General features: G+C 45.1%; 1 protein-coding gene across 2 annotated transcripts in view; it reads left to right on the top strand.

The window, feature by feature from the left end:
* The window catches only part of LOC146775771 (uncharacterized), a 264,277-nt gene that overhangs the window by 239,465 nt on the left and 3,202 nt on the right, over positions 1-21,610 (top strand). The window lies entirely within an intron of this gene.

Below are 21,610 nucleotides of genomic sequence, written 5' to 3' on the forward strand. Positions count from 1 at the left end.
TAACCAGCCACGGCCCGTACCTAATACCCTTGCTGTTAAAGATTGCTTTGTCACTGTTAATCTGCTCTACAACAGAATTGGCTTCGGGCCTATATGGAGATGAAAAATGCACATGCACTTCCATCGACGTCATCGAATCGCGGTATGCCTTGGAGGCAAAAGCCAGACCTTGGTCTTAATGGAAAGTGCCACAGACATAAGACCTGACAAAGGCATTCACATTTTTTATATAACAGTGCACGCGTCAGCCGAGCGCTGTGGTCAGACCCAGAGGAACCTTGTGCAAGAATCCACTGCAACCAAAATATATTTGAAAGCACAATAAGATCTGACAGAAACACGAGAAAAGTTTAAAATATTTTTAACTATTGTGCTCTAGTATGTATAAACATCCCACAATAAGTAAGAAAATGCCAACACAAATACGGTCACCATAGTAAGTAGTCCATATATCCTAAAAGGACTTGTCATTGTGTAAGACAGAATAACCTAACTCCATCCCCTTCTACCGAAACAAAATGATTTGATATCAGAAGATCTCTGGGTGTTTGTAGCAGACTCCGTACCTTAGCATGCACAGATGAAAGTTCTACATCTCAGGGGCTGTCCCATCTCTTCCCTGGAAAGATCCCTCTCCAAGTGTGTTGTTACCTGCTCTGTACATAGCTATATGACAAAGTACATGTTCCCAAACAACAGCTGCATTTGTGGGTTTTATCTAGGTGCTTCGGCCTGACCAGAACAAAATAACAAGGGGCATTGTTATTTGACCTTGTCTACGGTGTGCAGACTAAATCCCAGGAAAGAACAGAACATGAAAACAATGGGATGTTCTGTGTTTAAGTAAATTGTGGCATAAATTGTGTCACGAAGCAAAATGTTTTTATAGTAACGTGCGCAAAGCAGATGGCAGTCTGCAACGTGCTCATGCTAACATAGGCAAAATGAAAATGAGCCTGCATGGGACATTTGATAATAGTGGAGCTCGGCACGCTTGACCATCTTGGAATGCTCAGTCTCCTCTATGGCTCCAACACACTCACAGCCCTCCCACCTGCAACAGGTATTGCGATGGATTGGTTGACACTGCAGGCCAATGGCAGTGACTCCATTCTGGGCTGGATCCTGGCTTTGACATATATCCACCCTACAGGGCTTCCGGTCATGGATTCCATTGGTATTTAACTAATGGGAGAAGTGTGGGCGGGCACCTCGTAGATACGATGCACAAGATGCAATTCCACAGCTTGCTGTGCCACACACTGGAGGCTTCCCTCGACTCCACTAAACCCTTCCCTCAACAAAACTACTTAGAGGCACACCTCTTGAATCGCAGCCGGAGAGGAAGGGTATTTCTAGTCTTTACCGATCCCTTGTGAATAACGCCCCTGACCCCATGACAACACTGAGGTAAAAGTGGGATGGCGATGTGGGCCCCTTGAATGAGGTTAATTGGGTGGAGGCAAAATGTCCCTTTGGGCACTGGCGTCCCCATGAGACTATGCCTAATTCAATTGAAGTACCTGCATCATGTTTACTGCATCCCTAAAAGGTAGCTCATGATAAATGTCCCCCTCAGACTCGTTTTTAGGTCTCGCTGAGTCAGCACATGCGCTGCTCTGCGAGACATTTTGTAGTGTGCTTTTAAAAGTGCTACCCCAGGCTTCTGCTGGTCTAGCGCTTGCGGTCGCGCGTACGTGCGCACAGCCGCCAGCTTTCAGCGCCTCCCCCACCACAGAACGCATCCCTGCCATCACTTTCACGCGACTTTCACGGCGTGTTAGATGTGTTATTTATTGCGCTGAAAACTGGTTGTAAATAATGTACTACAAATAAGGATTATTATGTTTGTTTCCTTTACCATTTGTAACCTGAAAGAAAATCTTTTTTTAGGAAGGCCTATTTAAATGTTAGTGTATTTTTGCGTTTCCAATGTGCAATTGCTATTACCCTGTTAGATGCTCAGGCTGAAACAAAGACGTTCCATTAGCTTCAAACAGAATCCTCATGCGTACGCTGTTCTAATGTGCAAGTATCAAATACTGTTCCTGATAGTATCGTTTTCGAACATTCTACTCCTACTTCGCCCCGGGCCTGGCTTTCAGCTCATTGTACCACAACAAATAACCGCAGCTGGCACAGATACGACGAGCCTGTGTGGGCAGTTCGGTGGCTTCTGATAACTCAGGACAGGGTGTCTGTCGTGTATCAGGCACATCGGATTGAGCATCATTCAAGCTCGGTTGCACGGAAGGGCTTGAGTGGCGACAGACAGCAGCTAATCCCCTGGCTCGGGAGAACCACATCCCACATTGATAAAGTCATGGCTGACGCTCAGGCCAATTTATGTCCGCCTGGGGCCTCTGGGGGCTCCGTTCTCTGGAGCCAAAGTGAGCTTCGTGACTACGGAGCACATGAGCCTTTTGTCCCTGCTGCAAAGCCCTTAGCATCTGCTTTGCGCCCCCCAACTCACAATGCTCGGGTCTGAGGTTTGCAACACACAACTCTGGCTGCAGTTAGTTTTCACTGTGCAAGTGATATAATGTCCCGTTTTGTGCTAGAGGAATGCAAACACTGAATCGGGAAGCTCTTTTGATTGCCCGCAGGGGTTTGTTACAGTGTGGTCAGGGGCAGGCACAGGAATGAACCGCTGGAGCAAATGAGGTCCGCGCTGTGCTGGTTGCTTTGGTCATGCTGCTGCTTGTTTTCACTTTTGCACGTTTGACTCTCCTTTTTTTTTTTAAATATATTTTATTGGTTTAAACAGGGAAATCAAGAGAAACATAGTTACACTGTGAGAAAAAAATATAAGGAAGAAAAGAAAAAAAGAGATAGTCATACAAACAATGAGAAAAAGCAAAATAATCACTGCAAATAACATATTTCAAAGCCAGCTATGCACTTCAAAATAACGGTTGAACGATACAGAGAAAAAAAAAAAAACAATCTTTACATCCCATCAGTTTCCCAGATTGGGCCCCATATCCGAAGACCTCTTCTTTTGGCTCTATTTCCTTTACATTTATAAAGTGCCTTCTCTAAATTAAAAACATGATGAAGTCTTGAAAACCATTCCTGAAAGGAGGGTAGTTCAGGATCCTTCCAATGAGTTGCAATGGTTAAACGAAAAATGGCCACGGCCATAAAATAAAAATAAATTTGGGAAGAATCTAGACCTAGACTATCATCAATTCCTAAAATGATCAGAGTTGATGTTAGTCGTGCCGAACCACCAGTAACCTGATTAAGAAAATTCTCCATCTTTGCCTTCACATTATCCAGTTTATTACATCCACTAAACATATGTATTATATCTGCCGGACCGTAATCACATCTGGGGCAGCCATCAGTTTCCCTTTTCCCCCAACTGAAGAGTTTAGCCGGGGTATAGTATAACCTAAACAAAATTTTGAAATGTTGAGCTTTAAGGTTAGCTGCAAGAAATATTTTTTTTGACAGATAAAGAGACCTACAAATATCCACGTCTGGGTCCCCTAATAAGCCTGCCCAGGCACTTTCGGAACTGACGATATCATCTTGATTAGCATTCAGCAAAATTAAGTATAAGTCCTTTATTCGAGGCTGCCTATGCCCAAGCCAATCGAGCATTGGTATATCGTCAAAACCAGTTAATTGAAACTTTGCAGTTTTAATAATCTCCCTAAATTGTAGATATTTTAAAAAAAGTCTTAGGGCCTCATGTAGGTAGCATACCAGTTACCACTTCTAAAATACCGAACGTTACCGAATCGGTATTTTAGAAGTGGTAACTCGTATGTAGGTAATGAGTCGGTATTTTTTACCGATTCGTTACAATTCGGTAATTACCGAATCGGTATTTACCGATTCGGTAATGAGGCATACCTTCCCATTGAGGGGAAGGTATGCCTCATTACCGAATCGGTAAATACCGATTCGGTAATGGTGGAGAAAATGCAAGGGAGGCAGGGTGTCACATTGACACCCTGTTGCACCCCTGATTCGGCCATGTGTGCACATGTGGCACACATACATGCCCTAAGGGCATGTATGTATGCCACATTGCACACTGCTACGCGCTTCAAAATGCATACACACATACATTAATTATTTACCACCAACTATAAGTTGGTGGTAAATACCGACTCCTAAACACACCCACACACTCCCCCTACATATCATTTCTGGAATCGGAATTTACCGATTCGGTAAAACTACCGAATCGGTAAAATTACCACATCGGTAACGTTACCGATTCGGTAATTTTACCGATTCGGTAGTTTTACCGAATTGGTAAATTCCGATTCCAGAAATTGACCCCCTACATACCAATAGCCAAAATACCGGTCGGTAACGGTATAATTACCGAAAATCGGCCGTTACCGACCGGTATTTGGCTACCTACATGAGGCCCTTAGTTTCCACCCCAAATTGACTTTGAAGCTCTTGAAAGGATTTTAGCTCGGATCTCACGAATAAGTCTCCGATTAGATTTATACCAGCCAGTTCCCAGGTTTTTCCTAATGTTTTCACTTTTGCACGTTTGACTCTCCATTGGAAACAGATTCACACTTCTTTGCACTTAGTTACTTTGCGCGCTAGTGCACGTTCTGTGTCTAAGCACATGACCATGTTCTCCAGAAAGGCGCAGTTTTGCATGTAATGCAAATCTGGGAGCAACCACAGTAAAAACGTTATAAACATAGATTAAGGAAATGAATGCCAGTATACTAGCAGTGCGTGTTAGTGTTTTTCTTTTATGGTAAACATCCCGATGATTGTAACAAATATTTTGAATAGAACGATATCGGAGTAATTTATTCCATGCACGTGCCTTCATTTCTTTACCAAAGAACAAAACACATAGTCCTATCTGGATTTGATTAGGATAACACACTATTTTAGAAAAACTTTCATGAATTGAAACACAAAAGATGGGGCTTTAGGAATTGCCTATTCTTCAAAAAGTTTTTTATTTGTTTGTTTTAAGCATCATTTAATTGTGTGATAAAGACAAACATTCCTAGTGCAAACGTATATATACACAATATAAATAACAATCCAATACATTAACCGCACCCTAAACAATTTAAACATTCAATCTTCTACCATACTTGGCCAATCCATTCATACCCAAAACAACTGACTCATACTTGACTAAACTGAAAGGTCCTTCAACAACTACTCCTTATTGAACACAGATAGTTTATCCGTGTTGGACTTTTTAAGACAGTTAATTTCTTAATAGACACTTTAGACCCAAAGAGAACATCGAGGGCAGGACTTTTTATATGGAGTGTGTAAAGGACCGACTGGTCAACTGGTCTACGCGTTTCAAACCTCTGACATTATGAGGTTCTCATCAGGACCAATGTAATCTGAAAAGGAAATCAAAAAAAGTTTGAATTACTACTCTAATCGGTAAAAACAGAACTTGAGCCGGCCTCCATTCTCGACCTCAAGTGGACAGTTTTGTCCAAAATCGAGCTAGATCCACGAGGGGGTGACTTAGACAGTCGCCTGAGCCAAAGGGAGTCATTCCTAATCATGAAATTTAACACCACGACCAACGGCCTTAACGAAATAGCGGAGATATATAGACCACTCACGACGTGAGCATGACCTGTATACTTTTGACAGTTCATTTAATCGGGTCGCCAAATTCCTTTAAAGTTATTTGTTTTCTTGGGCATTTCCTTTAATAAAAGATCTTTCTTACAAACAAGCAGTCCACAAAGTTGGTTCTATATTGGTCCATTCAGAATTTTTTATACCTCTCGTGACGAGTACATGATATAAAAACGAACCAAGTTTTGTTCCAAAGGGCTTGCTATCATCAACTCAATGCTAAACTACATTTCCCATCGTCACCATGCAAAGAACTACAAATCCCATGATTCCTGGGCATGCGCTTCACCTTTCTTCAAAAGATCCAAAATTCACTTCCTGGTTACGGAATCAACCCCCGGTTTCTGTGTATGGCTTCGTTGGACGGTGGGAACGACGCAAAGAAATCGTTACCAGGTAGGCGACGAACCACCGGTCCCCCGTAAGGGGGAAGCTTAAAATTACGCCTCAGCGCTATAGAGTATTAGCCAAGCGCAACCGACACCGACTTCGCTTTGTCGTTACAGCCTCTGTTGGTAGAAGCATTTACAGCCCGACCACGAAAAAATCAAAGGGAACATATGCCCGCCATACTCGTTGACCAGCCAAAATCGCAGGGTGAGCAACCCTCCTGTATGTTGTCCTGTCCTTGTGTGTCTGTCTTATTTAGATACGAATTAATCCGACGAGTAGGTTTACTGTCACATTTGGTTATTTTCAGCTCCAGGCACCAGCTGATTGAAACATTTTTTGGATTTAAAGCAGGCTGAGACCATATTTTTCCGGTGGGTATGCCAGGTCGAGAATGGAGGCCGGCTCAAGTTCTGTTTTTACCGATTAGAGTAGTAATTCAAACTTTTTTTGATTTCCTTTTCAGATTACATTGGTCCTGATGAGAACCTCATAATGTCAGAGGTTTGAAACGCGTAGACCAGTTGACCAGTCGGTCCTTTACACACTCCATATAAAAAGTCCTGCCCTCGATGTTCTCTTTGGGTCTAAAGTGTCTATTAAGAAATTAACTGTCTTAAAAAGTCCAACACGGATAAACTATCTGTGTTCAATAAGGAGTAGTTGTTGAAGGACCTTTCAGTTTAGTCAAGTATGAGTCAGTTGTTTTGGGTATGAATGGATTGGCCAAGTATGGTAGAAGATTGAATGTTTAAATTGTTTAGGGTGCGGTTAATGTATTGGATTGTTATTTATATTGTGTATATATACGTTTGCACTAGGAATGTTTGTCTTTATCACACAATTAAATGATGCTTAAAACAAACAAATAAAAAACTTTTTGAAGAATAGGCAATTCCTAAAGCCCCATCTTTTGTGTTTCAATTCATGAAAGTTTTTCTAAAATAGTGTGTTATCCTAATCAAATCCAGATAGGACTATGTGTTTTGTTCTTTAGTATTTCGGGCTCAGTCCTGCTGGTTTTTTGAGCCAAAGCCCTGTTTTGGTTTATAGCTTGTTGTGCGGGCGCAGGCTCGCGAGGCTGTTTTTGCGGTAGAAATAAGTGTTTTACCACGCAATTGTGACAACGGGTGTTGTCTAGAGACAAGCGCGTTGTGTGTTGATTATATGTTTGTCTATTGTTGTTTCATTGATTGTTTTATGTATAAACACATGTGTCACTTCACCTTACGAGTAAGCTAGACGATGGCAGAAAAAGATGCCTTCGCTTACAGTGAGGAACATATTCAGAACTTGATCCGGGCACCCCCAGTTTTCGCCTCAGCCACCTTGAGTGCCACTGCAAAAACTCAGAACGAATCTGACAAACTTATTCGATTACGTAAAAAACAAATTAGGACAGACCTACACGGTCATTTTCTATTACAACATCTCAAAGAAGGAACAATTCCAACAGGGTTACAAATACGAAATATTCCAGTCGTGTTTATTGATGACCCGATATACAAGAAAGGCTATAGTTGCATTGAGACTAAATGTAGTCGGGACTTAATGGTGTTGACTGTGGAAACAGCTCATAGGTTGTCACTGCTACAGCTACAAGAAATAGCCGACTTGGAAACTGAGGTTCGAAACAACCAAAGCCTTACCGACGCCAAAACATTACTTGAAAAAGTAGAAAAGGAGATATCTGAGTTTAAAGACTACACGGTTATTCAAAAAAGCAACAAGTTTGAAGCGGACAAAAAGAACTTCTCTTTGGAATCCACATATCCGTACTTAAACAAAGATTTCTATAGTAACAACGATTCGAGAAATTATTTACAAAACTATAGAGGACGTTCAAGAAAGAAATTCATCACTTTCTCTGACACAACATCTTCATCCTCGGGGGGTGAGTCGGAGGACAATACAACGACAAACATAAATCCAAGGTTAAAACAACAAAACCAAGACCAACAAATCAATCAAGGGTCGCATTTTTTAGCCCGAGGCCAGCGGCAGGGCAGAGGCCGCTTACGTTATTCACAGCCATGGGAAATGAGAACCCGTCGTCAATACTACAGGAGCTAGCTCCGTCACCTGTGTTCAATTTGTCAGAAAAAATCTTGACAGAAGCGGAATTGTCTGTCCTATCAAAAGGACTAGGATTCGTTCCATCCCGGCAAACGGACTTTGTAAAACTAAAGTTGGAAATAATCGAATTCTGCCGGAAACTGCGGCTTAAAATATTTTTTCAGGACACCCCAGAAACCTCCTCAATAGAGACAACAGGCCTAAAGAGAAAATCCGTATTCTGCCCATCTGGCCCAAAAATCCCTAAAGAGATTAACACTTTTGAAAAGACCATTCTTTCAGGGATACAAACGATGGAAAAGAAGAAAAATTTCATCAAATACAATCTGGCCAAACAAGAGAAAGATGCTTTGCTTGCACTTAAAAATGACAGGTCAGTGGTAGTCAAACAAGCTGACAAAGGAGGAGCAGTGGTCATTTGGGACCTAAATAAATACAAAAAAGAAGCGCTACGTCAACTAGAGGACGCCAGTTGCTACCGTAAAATTGCAAGGGACCCAACCAAGGAGCTACAAATCCAACTTTTTCAAATCATCGAGGAAGGTCATACACAAGGATTCGTCGGCCCAAAGGAACGGATTTTTTTACAAAATAAGAGTCCTAGGATACCAGTCTTTTATGTTATACCAAAACTACATAAAAGCGAAATAGACCCCCCTGGTAGACCAATCGTCTCAGGGTGTGAGTCGCTCATTGAACCAGTTGCACAATATATTGATTTCTTTCTAAAACCTTTCATTAACGACATTCCAGCCCACTTGAAAGACACCACAGCTTTCTTGAACCGAATAACAACAGTTCAATTTGATAACAAAAATCAACTAATGGTGACTCTAGACGTGGTGTCACTCTACACTCAGATTCCCCAAGACCAAGCACTAGAGACTCTAACATGGTTCCTTGAGAAAAGAGAACGACCAGTTCAGGTACCATCAGATTTCATTCTGAAGCTTGCAAAATTTGCACTATCGAAAAATTATTTTTCATTTGACTCAGATTTTTTCTTTCAAATCAAAGGCGTGGCGATGGGGTGTCCTTTCGCCCCAGAGCTAGCGGTGCTTTTTATGGGACTATACGAAAAGAATTTCATCTACGACAATAATCCATATTCGGCTAATATCTCTAACTATATGAGATATATAGACGATATCTTCCTAATTTGGACTGGATCCCAACAACAATTGGACGAATTCGTAGGATGGCTCAATGAGCGCACGAGAGACATCAAATTTAATTGTACGGCTTCAGATAAAACAATAACATTTTTAGATGTACAAGTAGAAAACCTATCAGGACAACTAGAGACCACACTCTTCAGGAAGCCTACCGATCGGAATAAGGCATTGCATTACACCAGCAATCATCCCCGGAGCTTAAAACAGAACTTACCGTATGGGCAGTTCCTGCGGATCCGCAGAAATTGTTCACGGAAAGAGGAATATTTTTCACACGCCAACAAACTTAAAGACCGACTTCTTGAAAGAGGATACCCACGTAGACTACTCAAACATTCCCTAAAAAGAGCTTGGTGGACACCAAGGGAAACTTTATTGGTGAGTAAAAAGAGGAATACGGCCAACAGACCTGTTTGTGTAACCACATTCTGCCCCAATTCACATCAAATTCGCAAACTAGTCTTGTCGAATTGGCACCTGATCGACGGTCTACATAATGACTTTTCTACACCACCCCTATTTGCATTCAAAAAAGAAAAAAGCATAGCCAACTTCATTGTAAGAGCAGCTTTGCCCAAACAACAGCCCCCTACATTGAGAGGGCTACTAGCCCTGCCTCCAATCGTCGGGCATCACAGATGCGGGTCCTGCATTTGCTGTGATCAAACTGTGGAAGGTGATACGTTCACCTTTAATAACATCTATTGGAAACATGAGGCTTTCACCAATTGTAGAACGAAAAATGTGATTTATGCAGTCACATGCCCATGTCCCAAATTGTACATAGGTAAGACCACCCAGGAAGTACGACAACGCATCATTCAGCACAAATCAAGGATCCGACGTAAAGTTGAAAACGCTCCATTGGTGAGTCATTGGACCATACTGAAACACCGCGAGGAAGACCTCAAGTGGACAGTTTTGTCCAAAATCGAGCTAGATCCACGAGGGGGTGACTTAGACAGTCGCCTGAGCCAAAGGGAGTCATTCCTAATCATGAAATTTAACACCACGACCAACGGCCTTAACGAAATAGCGGAGATATATAGACCACTCACGACGTGAGCATGACCTGTATACTTTTGACAGTTCATTTAATCGGGTCGCCAAATTCCTTTAAAGTTATTTGTTTTCTTGGGCATTTCCTTTAATAAAAGATCTTTCTTACAAACAAGCAGTCCACAAAGTTGGTTCTATATTGGTCCATTCAGAATTTTTTATACCTCTCGTGACGAGTACATGATATAAAAACGAACCAAGTTTTGTTCCAAAGGGCTTGCTATCATCAACTCAATGCTAAACTACATTTCCCATCGTCACCATGCAAAGAACTACAAATCCCATGATTCCTGGGCATGCGCTTCACCTTTCTTCAAAAGATCCAAAATTCACTTCCTGGTTACGGAATCAACCCCCGGTTTCTGTGTATGGCTTCGTTGGACGGTGGGAACGACGCAAAGAAATCGTTACCAGGTAGGCGACGAACCACCGGTCCCCCGTAAGGGGGAAGCTTAAAATTACGCCTCAGCGCTATAGAGTATTAGCCAAGCGCAACCGACACCGACTTCGCTTTGTCGTTACAGCCTCTGTTGGTAGAAGCATTTACAGCCCGACCACGAAAAAATCAAAGGGAACATATGCCCGCCATACTCGTTGACCAGCCAAAATCGCAGGGTGAGCAACCCTCCTGTATGTTGTCCTGTCCTTGTGTGTCTGTCTTATTTAGATACGAATTAATCCGACGAGTAGGTTTACTGTCACATTTGGTTATTTTCAGCTCCAGGCACCAGCTGATTGAAACATTTTTTGGATTTAAAGCAGGCTGAGACCATATTTTTCCGGTGGGTATGCCAGGTCGAGAATGGAGGCCGGCTCAAGTTCTGTTTTTACCGATTAGAGTAGTAATTCAAACTTTTTTTGATTTCCTTTTCAGATTACATTGGTCCTGATGAGAACCTCATAATGTCAGAGGTTTGAAACGCGTAGACCAGTTGACCAGTCGGTCCTTTACACACTCCATATAAAAAGTCCTGCCCTCGATGTTCTCTTTGGGTCTAAAGTGTCTATTAAGAAATTAACTGTCTTAAAAAGTCCAACACGGATAAACTATCTGTGTTCAATAAGGAGTAGTTGTTGAAGGACCTTTCAGTTTAGTCAAGTATGAGTCAGTTGTTTTGGGTATGAATGGATTGGCCAAGTATGGTAGAAGATTGAATGTTTAAATTGTTTAGGGTGCGGTTAATGTATTGGATTGTTATTTATATTGTGTATATATACGTTTGCACTAGGAATGTTTGTCTTTATCACACAATTAAATGATGCTTAAAACAAACAAATAAAAAACTTTTTGAAGAATAGGCAATTCCTAAAGCCCCATCTTTTGTGTTTCAATTCATGAAAGTTTTTCTAAAATAGTGTGTTATCCTAATCAAATCCAGATAGGACTATGTGTTTTGTTCTTTAGTATTTCGGGCTCAGTCCTGCTGGTTTTTTGAGCCAAAGCCCTGTTTTGGTTTATAGTTCATTTCTTTACCAGGCATGGGCATGCACAGATCCACGGGCACGGCATGTGGGCATGGCTCTGAACCGTCTAGAGTTTTAAGTAGCTTCTTATCATGCTTTTTCAGCATAATTCATGGGCACGATGAATTCTTTTTGAAAAGTTAAGTTATTAATCTGAACATATCGTCAAGCAGTAATAATTTTAATCCATGCGGGTGAATCCTCAACTTCGTCATGGGACGGGCTGGGTTTGTGGCAGTGAATCTCTTGAATTAATTTAAATGCATTGATGTCAAGAGTAGTCTAATCTACTCTGTTAAGGTGTGTTCAATGGTGAGTGGGTTTCTAGGAAGCCACAGACTGATAGACATTCATTTTAAATATGTTTTACTGGTCATTTATTCCTAAAAGTCACAAGATCTTATTGAAATAGTCCGTCTATTCGCCATTGAACAGCTTCTACCCACTCTTTAGTTATGTAACGATGTATCTGTAGTATAGTATATGCCAATTCCTTAGCCTTTTGGCTATTTGTGCAGACGTCATCCTACAGTTGTAATTCAAGATTCTCGCACAATGTATTTCCTTTACAGAGGTCTTTTGTAAAAGGAGAGGGTAGAACCTTCCAACCTAACCTGTGTCATTGTCCAGTGTGTAGACTGTATCATACTGCCTGGAAATTCATTGGTAATTTAGACCAGATGCAGATGGCTACTGTTTATAAAGGGTACACAGTGTGAAGCAATTGTATGGCTTTTCAATTCCCTGTGGCACAGTACCCAGGAGAATGTGCTGCATGGCTAAACACTTATAAGGTCCCAAAGGCGAGACCTATTGGCTATGTATGATTTGGGATTGCCTGGTATTTCGCATCTATTGGCAAAATATCAGCAACACTATCCCAGGGTGTGGGCAGGTTGATAACACTGGAGCCAAAATTGTCCCAGTTGAGAACAATGGACAAAAGTGGGGGAGAAACAGAGACATTGCATGGCACTGGTGCTCTCGTCTGGCTCAGTCGCTGACTGAATGCACTCGTGGGAGCGGTTATACTGCTACAGATAAGAGGTTTGAGTACAAATCGCCGTGCTTCCTGGAGAACCACACCAAGATTTGGGGGACTGGATTGCATATTCGGATACCTTGTCTCCAAGAGGTTAGCTCACGTAAGGTTACCTGATGTTGATTTACTCTGCTGGAAGGACTGGCTCGACATTTCTACAGCTTAGTTCCTTTATTTTTTTTTACTCTGTGTAACCATACAGAAAACCAATATAAAAGTTATAAAAAAAAAAAAAAAAGTAAATAATTAAGTGCAAAAGGCCAAACTCCGAAACCAGCATCTAAAAATGCAGAATACCAAGTTAATTCTTGCCTCTTTATTCCATCCTCCTACATTTCCTGTCTCTCACTTACCTGATCTACTGCACCACTGCTTTCTTTGTCAATTTTTTTTCTTCCTTTCTCTTCTGTCTTTCTCCTGCTGTGTATCAAAGTCCAATGACAGTTAAAGAATAATCCTTCCCCAAACATTTCTGCCGACACCCACCAGAACAAATTAAGCACTTCATGCCCATATACACAAATCAATGCTTGAAAATCAGTCTGAACCACAAAGTAGGATAAAAATGTAAAATGGCACCTCAGATCATCATGCCATCTTTGGTATGATGGGACAATAAAATCCATCAATCAGGGCATGATTCGTTTAGGGGGAGAATAAAGCGTTAGTACCTTTGCCACCAGTGCCAATTCCATATCTAGGAAAGTGTACCTGGGCTCCCCAAAGAGACCTTTACGCGGTTAGTAAAGTGGTGGTATTGTCACATAAGGCAAAGGACCCAGTGATCCACAAGAACAACAGTGCATATATAATCTTGTGGTTGACACAGGTGACCATAAAAGTGGTGAGCCTGGAGCTCACTCACTAGCACTGTAAAGCACTTGCAGTCAACTTATAGAATAGGCTGCCACTGCCTCTCCCTCTCTGTGGGCCCTTGCAACCTTATGGAACCTCCTGCTGAGGGCTGTAGGATAATTATGGGCAGAAACCAATCTTATGGTGTTGAAGGAAGTGGTAGGGTACCACAGCAAGGGAAAGCCAGTGTACAGCTGGAGACTGTCTCTGTACAGCAAGAACTGTGTACTCAGCGCAATACATTAGGCAAAGGTAGCCCTTTTAGACGAGCATGTAATGGTGGAATTTTATTCAGCATAGGCTTTGGTAGATTAGGCAAGTAGACAATCGATTCGCCATGGAATAGGGATGCAGAGACTCAGAGAGGACTTCTACTGTACAATCACGCGCTTACAGCGAGTGCCGAAATGGCTGCGCTTTGCATATTTGTTCACTGCACATACCCACATGCGAATGGCTGCGCACCAAGTGGAGAGACAGACAACGAACTTCCGCAGTGCTGTTTATGAAGGAAAGGGAAAGAGAGATAGATGGAGCTAGTATGTGTGTACGGGGGAGTAAAACTGGATCTCAAATTGGATTACTTGGGAGGGTGGGGGAGGCATACAGAGAAGAGTGTTGGGATGTCAAGAGAGGAGTTTGGGGAGTGGAGGATAGAAAAGTACTTGTACTCCTGCTGAGTGCTAAAACTGAAATTCTAGAGAAACATGCGAAAAGGAAAATAAGTTCACCCGATATCATGAGTGGAAAGACTTGGACCAGTAAAACCTAAATGCTCCTGGAGTGGGACAAACACAAGATTGGGAGTGGAGGCATCAAACCACAAACAGGAAAGTAAAGAAGCAAACCCTTCAGTCATGAGCAGGGTATCACAAAGCCCACCACAAATATATGTTAACGTATTCTGTTGATGCTGTCTGTAGCAAGACCATAAAAGAAAAAAAACCTGTTTTGGTCTCCATCACAACATACCCACGAAGCCCTTAGAGGTAGCCTATGGCTCGCTTCTCCTCTCCGTGTATCAAGGTATGATTTCTTTTATCTCTAACTGGTCTGTGTGAGCATTAACTTGAAAGACAAAGGCTGCTGTGTTCGAGGCATGTGGGCTGCTGAATTCATATCTGTGCATAGATCGCCGCCTAGTGTTGGGTCCGGATGTTTGCACGTTGTTGTCCTGGAAGAGTCTTCGAAGTATCCTTGGATAGGTGACTCCTCCCCTGGACTACAGTGCGCATGGGCATCCTCTCCATCCTCAGATTGTTTTTTTCCGCCATTGGGTTCGGATGTGCTATCTTAGCTCAAGTTAGGAAAATATTTGGTCGAGGCCAAAAGGCCTTTAGTTCGCGTCGGTACTGTTTATCGATCGGGTTTCGATAGAATTTGTTAGTTTACTAACTTTTCAGCACCGACTTCTTTCGCATTTACCTGTCCATCGACGACTTCGACGATGGAATCCAGGACGCCATTCAAAAGGTGTCCGGTATGCAATGCGAAGTACCCACACATCGACGTCCATCCGGTGTGCAACAAATGCCTTTCACCGGACCACGACGAATCGACATGCATGGCCTGTGCCGGGTTCCGTTCCAAGAAGACTCTAAGGAACCGAAGAGCGGCGAGACTCGAGGCGCGGCACGCGGCACCGGCCCCAGCAGACATCTTCGACGAGGCCGACGTCGAAGACTTAGAAGCCATACCCTCCAGTCCCGTTTCCGAACACGACCCCGGATCGGACGGGGGCGACGAGTCACTCTTCCACAGAGGTGAAGACGACACCGAGGTAGGAGACGACGAGGAGGCCTTAGGGGCCGAGGAGAGTAGCTGCAATGATGAACAAGGCCTACCTGTTCAAACCGAAGAAACACCAGCGCCACGGCCTTTGGCTCCGGTCGAGGGATCGCCTTCGGGCCTTACCCGAGACCCATCCCGTAGTTCTTCGGCCCCGCCCTCGGGCCCGGCCTCGGACGTTCAGCGGCAGCCATTGCCGCATAAGCCAGCTGGTTTCCCTACCACAAAACCGAAACCGAAAGCTGCTCCGGTTCAAACGAAACCGAAACTGAAAGTGGCCTTGGTCGGATCGAGGCCTTCAACGCCTTCGACGCCGGCGCAACGCGTCGGCACCGACCGCACCAAGAGGGACTTCGGTGCCGAACTGGAATCGGGCAACATCGGAGTCGGCAAAGGGACAAAGGCCATCGGCACCGAGAAACCTACTCGGCTACCGACGCCAACGACACCGAGGGCAATACCGCCTGCTTCGCCACGCGTCGCTCCCTCGACGACGCCGAAGCCTCACGTACCGAGGACGTCGGTGGTGATCTCCACACCTCGACTCGAAGACCCGCCGGCGCCGAAAAAATCCACGCCCGGCTCTACGAACCTGCCCGGTGCCAAAGCCTCAAAGACGCCCCAAGTGCGGCCTGGTGCGACGCAAAGCAACAAAACCACGGCGGCCCTCAAAGACCCGTCGGGTTCCGGCCCGATAGGAGCTCCAGCACCCTCAACGGGGCCAGCCAACATTACCTTCGGCTTGCCTCCGTCAACAATCCCGAAGATGTTCCAACTCAGGACACGGGTTACCCAGACTCCGGTTCCACCGGACGAGACGTCGCCGTCACGTGTCATCGACGCCGACACTGGCAGGATGATTCTCCACGACCGAAGAATAACTTCGGAACCGCCATTGGACCCTTTCAGGATCCCACTAAAAAGGAAGCTGCCTGTGGAATCAGAACCTCTCCTTTATGAACCGTTCCATTCCTCCTACCAGGATCCACACCGGTTCTCCCCCGCACGCTCCGACACGGATGCATTGGAGGACTACATGGAGGACCAAGCACCCTACCATGTAGACACAGACCCTGATGACCAGCAGGACCCTGATCAAACTTGGGGCGACCCTGCAGACCCCAGTGCACCTCTCGATACACAGGACCCACAACTCTATGGGGCGAAAACATCTCCCACGGAGGATACTGCGGCGTTCAACGCACTTATTGAACGTGCGGCAAATAACCATGGGGTACAGCTTCACTCGGATACCATCGAGGATGACTTTCTAATGGACACCTTTGCATCCTCAGAAAGACATGTGAAAACTTTGCCAATGCTGAAGGGGGTCCTCAAGCCGGCTAAGGACATTTTCAAGGAACCCACCAGGGCACGAGTGATAAACCCCAGGATTGATAAAAAATACAGATCAGCACCTGGGGATCCTACTTCCATCAAAGGACAATTACCACTCGACTCCATCGTCGTAGCGAATGCTCGCAAGAGGGCACACTCGCAAACAACAGGTGACGCTCCTCCCCCGGACAAAGAGTCCAAGGTGCTAGAGACCTCCGGCAAGCGAGTTGCCGCCCAGGCTGCCAACATATGGCGCATAGCCAACACTCAAGCGCTCCTCGCTCGCTACGATAGAGCGCACTATGACACATTGGAGCACCTCCTCCAACATCTCCCTGACCACTTCAAAGAAGGTGCGGAAATTCTTATCAGAGAGGGACAGCTACTCACAAATGCTTCCATCAAATGTGCGCTAGATGCTGCAGACACGGCTGCCAGGGCCATAAACACAAGCGTCATGCTGCGACGCCATGCCTGGCTACGAATCTCAGGATTCAAGCCTGAGGTACAAAACAACATACTGAACCAGCCCGTCAACCCCGACTATTTATTCGGCCCCGAGGTTGACACCACCCTCGAAAAGATAAAAAAGGACACGGACACTGCAAAGTCCATGGGCGCTCTCCAAACTCAGTCCTTTCGGAGCGGCTCCTTTCGTCGCCCCGGAAACAAGGGAGCAGGTAGAGGTCAGGGGTCACAACAAACGTATAACAAAGGCAATACACAGACCACCTACGATAAAAACACCCGAGGTGGATATCGTGGCTCCAGTACAAAGGGCAGAGGACGTGGCTACGGCAACACCAGGTCCTCCCCCAAGAACAAGCAGTGACGCCCTCTCCCTTCCTCCCGACCACATAACACCTGTCGGGGGAAGACTACAAAGGTTCCTGTCCACGTGGAACTCCATCACCACGGACAGGTGGGTCAAAGATATTATAAAATACGGTTACTGTCTGGAGTTAACCTCCACTCCACCCACAATACCACCAAGAAACCGTCCTATGTCCTCAGAGCACTTAACGCTCTTACAGCAAGAGGTAGAAAGTATGCTCCTAAAAGGCGCTATCGAGGTCGTACCCATCCACGAGCAGGGTACGGGGGTTTACTCCCTCTACTTCTTAATTCCAAAAAAGGACGGGTCGCTCAGGCCTATATTAGACCTGAGACCCCTGAACCAGTACATTCTTTCAGAGCACTTTCACATGCTCACTCTACAGCAAGTCCTTCCGCTTCTCAAGCAGGGAGACTTCCTAGCCTCACTGGACCTCAAGGATGCGTACTTTCACATACCCATCCACCCCTCACACAAAAAATACCTCAGGTTCACTGTTCAGGGGCAGCACTATCAGTTCAAAGTCCTTCCCTTCGGCGTGACAACAGCGCCCAGGGTTTTCACGAAGTGCCTAGCTACGGTGGCAGCACATTTACGGAGACAGCATATACACGTCTACCCCTACCTAGACGACTGGCTCGTTCAAGCGAAGTCAGCCCAGAAATGTGCAAGCCACATGTCCCGCACCATTCACCTTCTTCACAGTCTGGGATTCTCACTAAATTACCCAAAGTCCCATCTCCAGCCCGCACACGTACAACAGTACCTAGGTGCGACTATAGACACTCTGGCGGCCACAGCTCAGCCAAATTTAGTGAGGATCAACAGCATACGACTGCTGATCTCCAAGTTCAAACCCAATCACTCGCTTCCAGCGCGAGTGTTTATGCAGTTGATAGGCATGATGGCCTCCTGCATCTTCATAGTCCCGCACGCGAGATTACATATGCGCCCACTTCAGGAGTGCCTAGCACGTCAGTGGAATCAGGCTCAAGGACAGTTGAAAGACCTAGTGTTGGTGAGCGGTCGGGCATACAACTCTCTGCATTGGTGGAATCCACAAAACCTTTGCAAGGGCCGACCGTTCCAAGAGCCTGTCCCACAGATAGTACTGACAGCGGACGCGTCTCTCCAGGGATGGGGAGCTCATGTACTCCACTACACAGTGCAGGGACTATGGACAACACAACAAAAGAAGATGCACATCAACCTTCTGGAACTGATGGCAATCTTCCTAGCCATGAAGGCATTCAAAGTACATCTATGCAACAAGGTCGTGTTGATCCGGACGGACAACATGGCCGCAATGTACTACATACAGAAACAGGGAGGAACACACTCTCCACAGTTGTCTCATCTGGCTCAGAGCATGTGGAAGTGGGCCATTCAGAGGAACATGTTCCTCATGGCGGAACACCTCCCTGGCAAGGACAACCAGATGGCGGATCTGCTCAGCAGACACAGCCACCAGATGCACGAGTGGGAGTTACACCCATTAGTACTCCAACCGTACTTCCAGCAGTGGGGTCATCCAGAGATAGACCTATTCGCGACAAGCGAAAACGCAAAATGCCAAAGCTTCGCCGCCAGATTCCCACATCCGCAGTCGCAGGGCAATGCGATATGGATGAACTGGTCCGGCAGATTTGCGTACGCTTTTCCCCCAGCGCCGTTGATACCGCTGGTGGCTCGCAAACTCCGACAACACTCCCTGACACTCGTCCTAGTTGTTCCCACGTGGGCACGCCAGCCGTGGTACACCACCTTCCTCGAACTTTCCGTGGTGCCGCATCAAAGGCTGCGGATCAAACCCGCGCTTTTGACGCAGAACCATGGAGAGGTTCAGCACCCAGATCCGCAACAGCTGAACCTGGCGATCTGGCTCCTGAAGTCCTAGAGTTTGGCTATCTCAACCTGCCACCTGACTGTATGGACATCATCAAGGAGGCCAGGAGACCCACTACCAGAGCTTGCTATGCAGCCAAATGGAAAAGGTTCGTCATCTATTGCGGTAATAATGACATCAACCCGCTGGACGCATCCATCCACAACATCATCTGTTACCTCTTACACCTATACCGATGCAATCTGGCGTACACCTCTATACGTGTCCATTTCACCGCAATATCAGCCTATCTGCAAACCAGGCAGCACCTCTCTCTATTCAGAGTGCCTGCCATCAAAGCATTCTTGGAAGGGCTCAAACGAGTCATTCCACCTAGTCACCCACCGGCTCCAATGTGGAACCTCAACTTGGTCCTCACACGCCTGATGGGTCCACCCTTTGAACCTCTACACTCATGCGAGATTCAATTCCTTACCTGGAAAGTGGCCTTCCTGGTAGCGATCACTTCCCTAAGAAGAGTTAGTGAACTCCAGGCACTAACCGTTCAAGAGCCATTCATTCAGGTTCACGCCAACAGGGTCGTACTACGTACCAACCCCAAGTTCATGCCCAAGGTAATATCGCAGTTCCACATGAATCAGACTATTGAACTGCCCGTTTTCTTCCAAAACCCACAAACTGTTGCAGAAAGGGCACTACATACACTAGATGTACGGAGGGCCCTCATGTACTACATCGACAGGACTAAACCCTTCAGGAAGACAAAACAACTGTTCGTTGCCTTTGCCCCACACCACAAAGGTAACGCCATCTCGAAAGCAGGGATAGCCAGATGGATAGTTAAGTGTATTCAAATCTGTTATCAAAAGGCAAAACGCACATTAACTATTCCACCACGAGCCCACTCAACACGTAAGTTGGGGGCTTCCATGGCCTTCCTAGGAAATATTCCCCTGCATGATATATGCAGAGCAGCCACATGGTCCACTACACACACATATACAAAACACTATTGTGTAGATGTGCAGTCAAAACAGCAGACAGCTGTAGGACAGGTTGTTCTCAAGACACTTTTTCAGACCGCTGCAGCTGGCACGGGTAGCCGCCGCTAATAGAGGGCACTGCTATGTATTCTATGCACAGATATGAATTCAGCAGCCCACATGCCTCGAACTGAATATGCTACTTACCAGTATGCATCTGTTCTTGGCATGTAGGGCTGCTGACATTCATATCGTCCTCCCCGGCGCCTGTCGCAGCTGCAGCTCTCAGAATTACTGCAAGCATGGTCATCACTTTCTGTATCTACTCCATCACTGCCACAATGGCGAAAAACAATCTGAGGATGGAGAGGATGCCCATGCGCACTGTAGTCCAGGGGAGGAGTCACCTATCCAAGGATACTTCGAAGACTCTTCCAGGACAACAACGTGCAAACATCCGGACCCAACACTAGGCGGCGATCTATGCACAGATATGAATGTCAGCAGCCCTACATGCCAAGAACAGATGCATACTGGTAAGTAGCATATTCAATATCAAATGCATGTGGGTAGGTTGGGGAGTCTCATTCCACAAATGCCACTCTTTCAGGGAGTCTCTACCTATCTTTTTCCACTTTAACCTTGGTTAAAGAACATTAAACAAATGTATGTTAATGTTTTCCCACCAGTGCAAGAAGAACATGTTATGTTTTTTTAAGTCCTTCTGCTATTAAGTCTCCCTTCCCTTTTGCACAGAACTTTAAGATCATGATGCTTTGGGTTTGCATGCATTTCCATTTATAGATTGCCAGCTGCTGCAGTTCTTTCCCTTTTTCAGTGCTAAACGTAGGAGCCAGCAAGCCTCTCTGAAATCATAATTGACAATCATAGCCTTGAAAGTTATTGAAAATCAATTTGGAATGGTAAAAAAGTTTGGCCTGGTCATTATGGCAGAAAGCACTTCTTCAAAGATTGTGTAAAATTCCATATTGTGTAAAATTCCATATTGCCTTCAGTTTCAGGTGAGATGTCACTTAGATACAATTGGGAGTGATTTATTGTTTCTTTCATCAGGTTGGATATTGGACAAGAGCCTTGAAAAACTCAAATGATTTAGAGGGCGAAACATGCGTTGCCTATCTGAGAAATGGG

The sequence above is a fragment of the Triturus cristatus genome, chromosome 12 (genome assembly GCF_964204655.1).
Source record: "Triturus cristatus chromosome 12, aTriCri1.1, whole genome shotgun sequence".
Classification (NCBI taxonomy): Eukaryota; Metazoa; Chordata; class Amphibia; order Caudata; family Salamandridae; genus Triturus; species Triturus cristatus.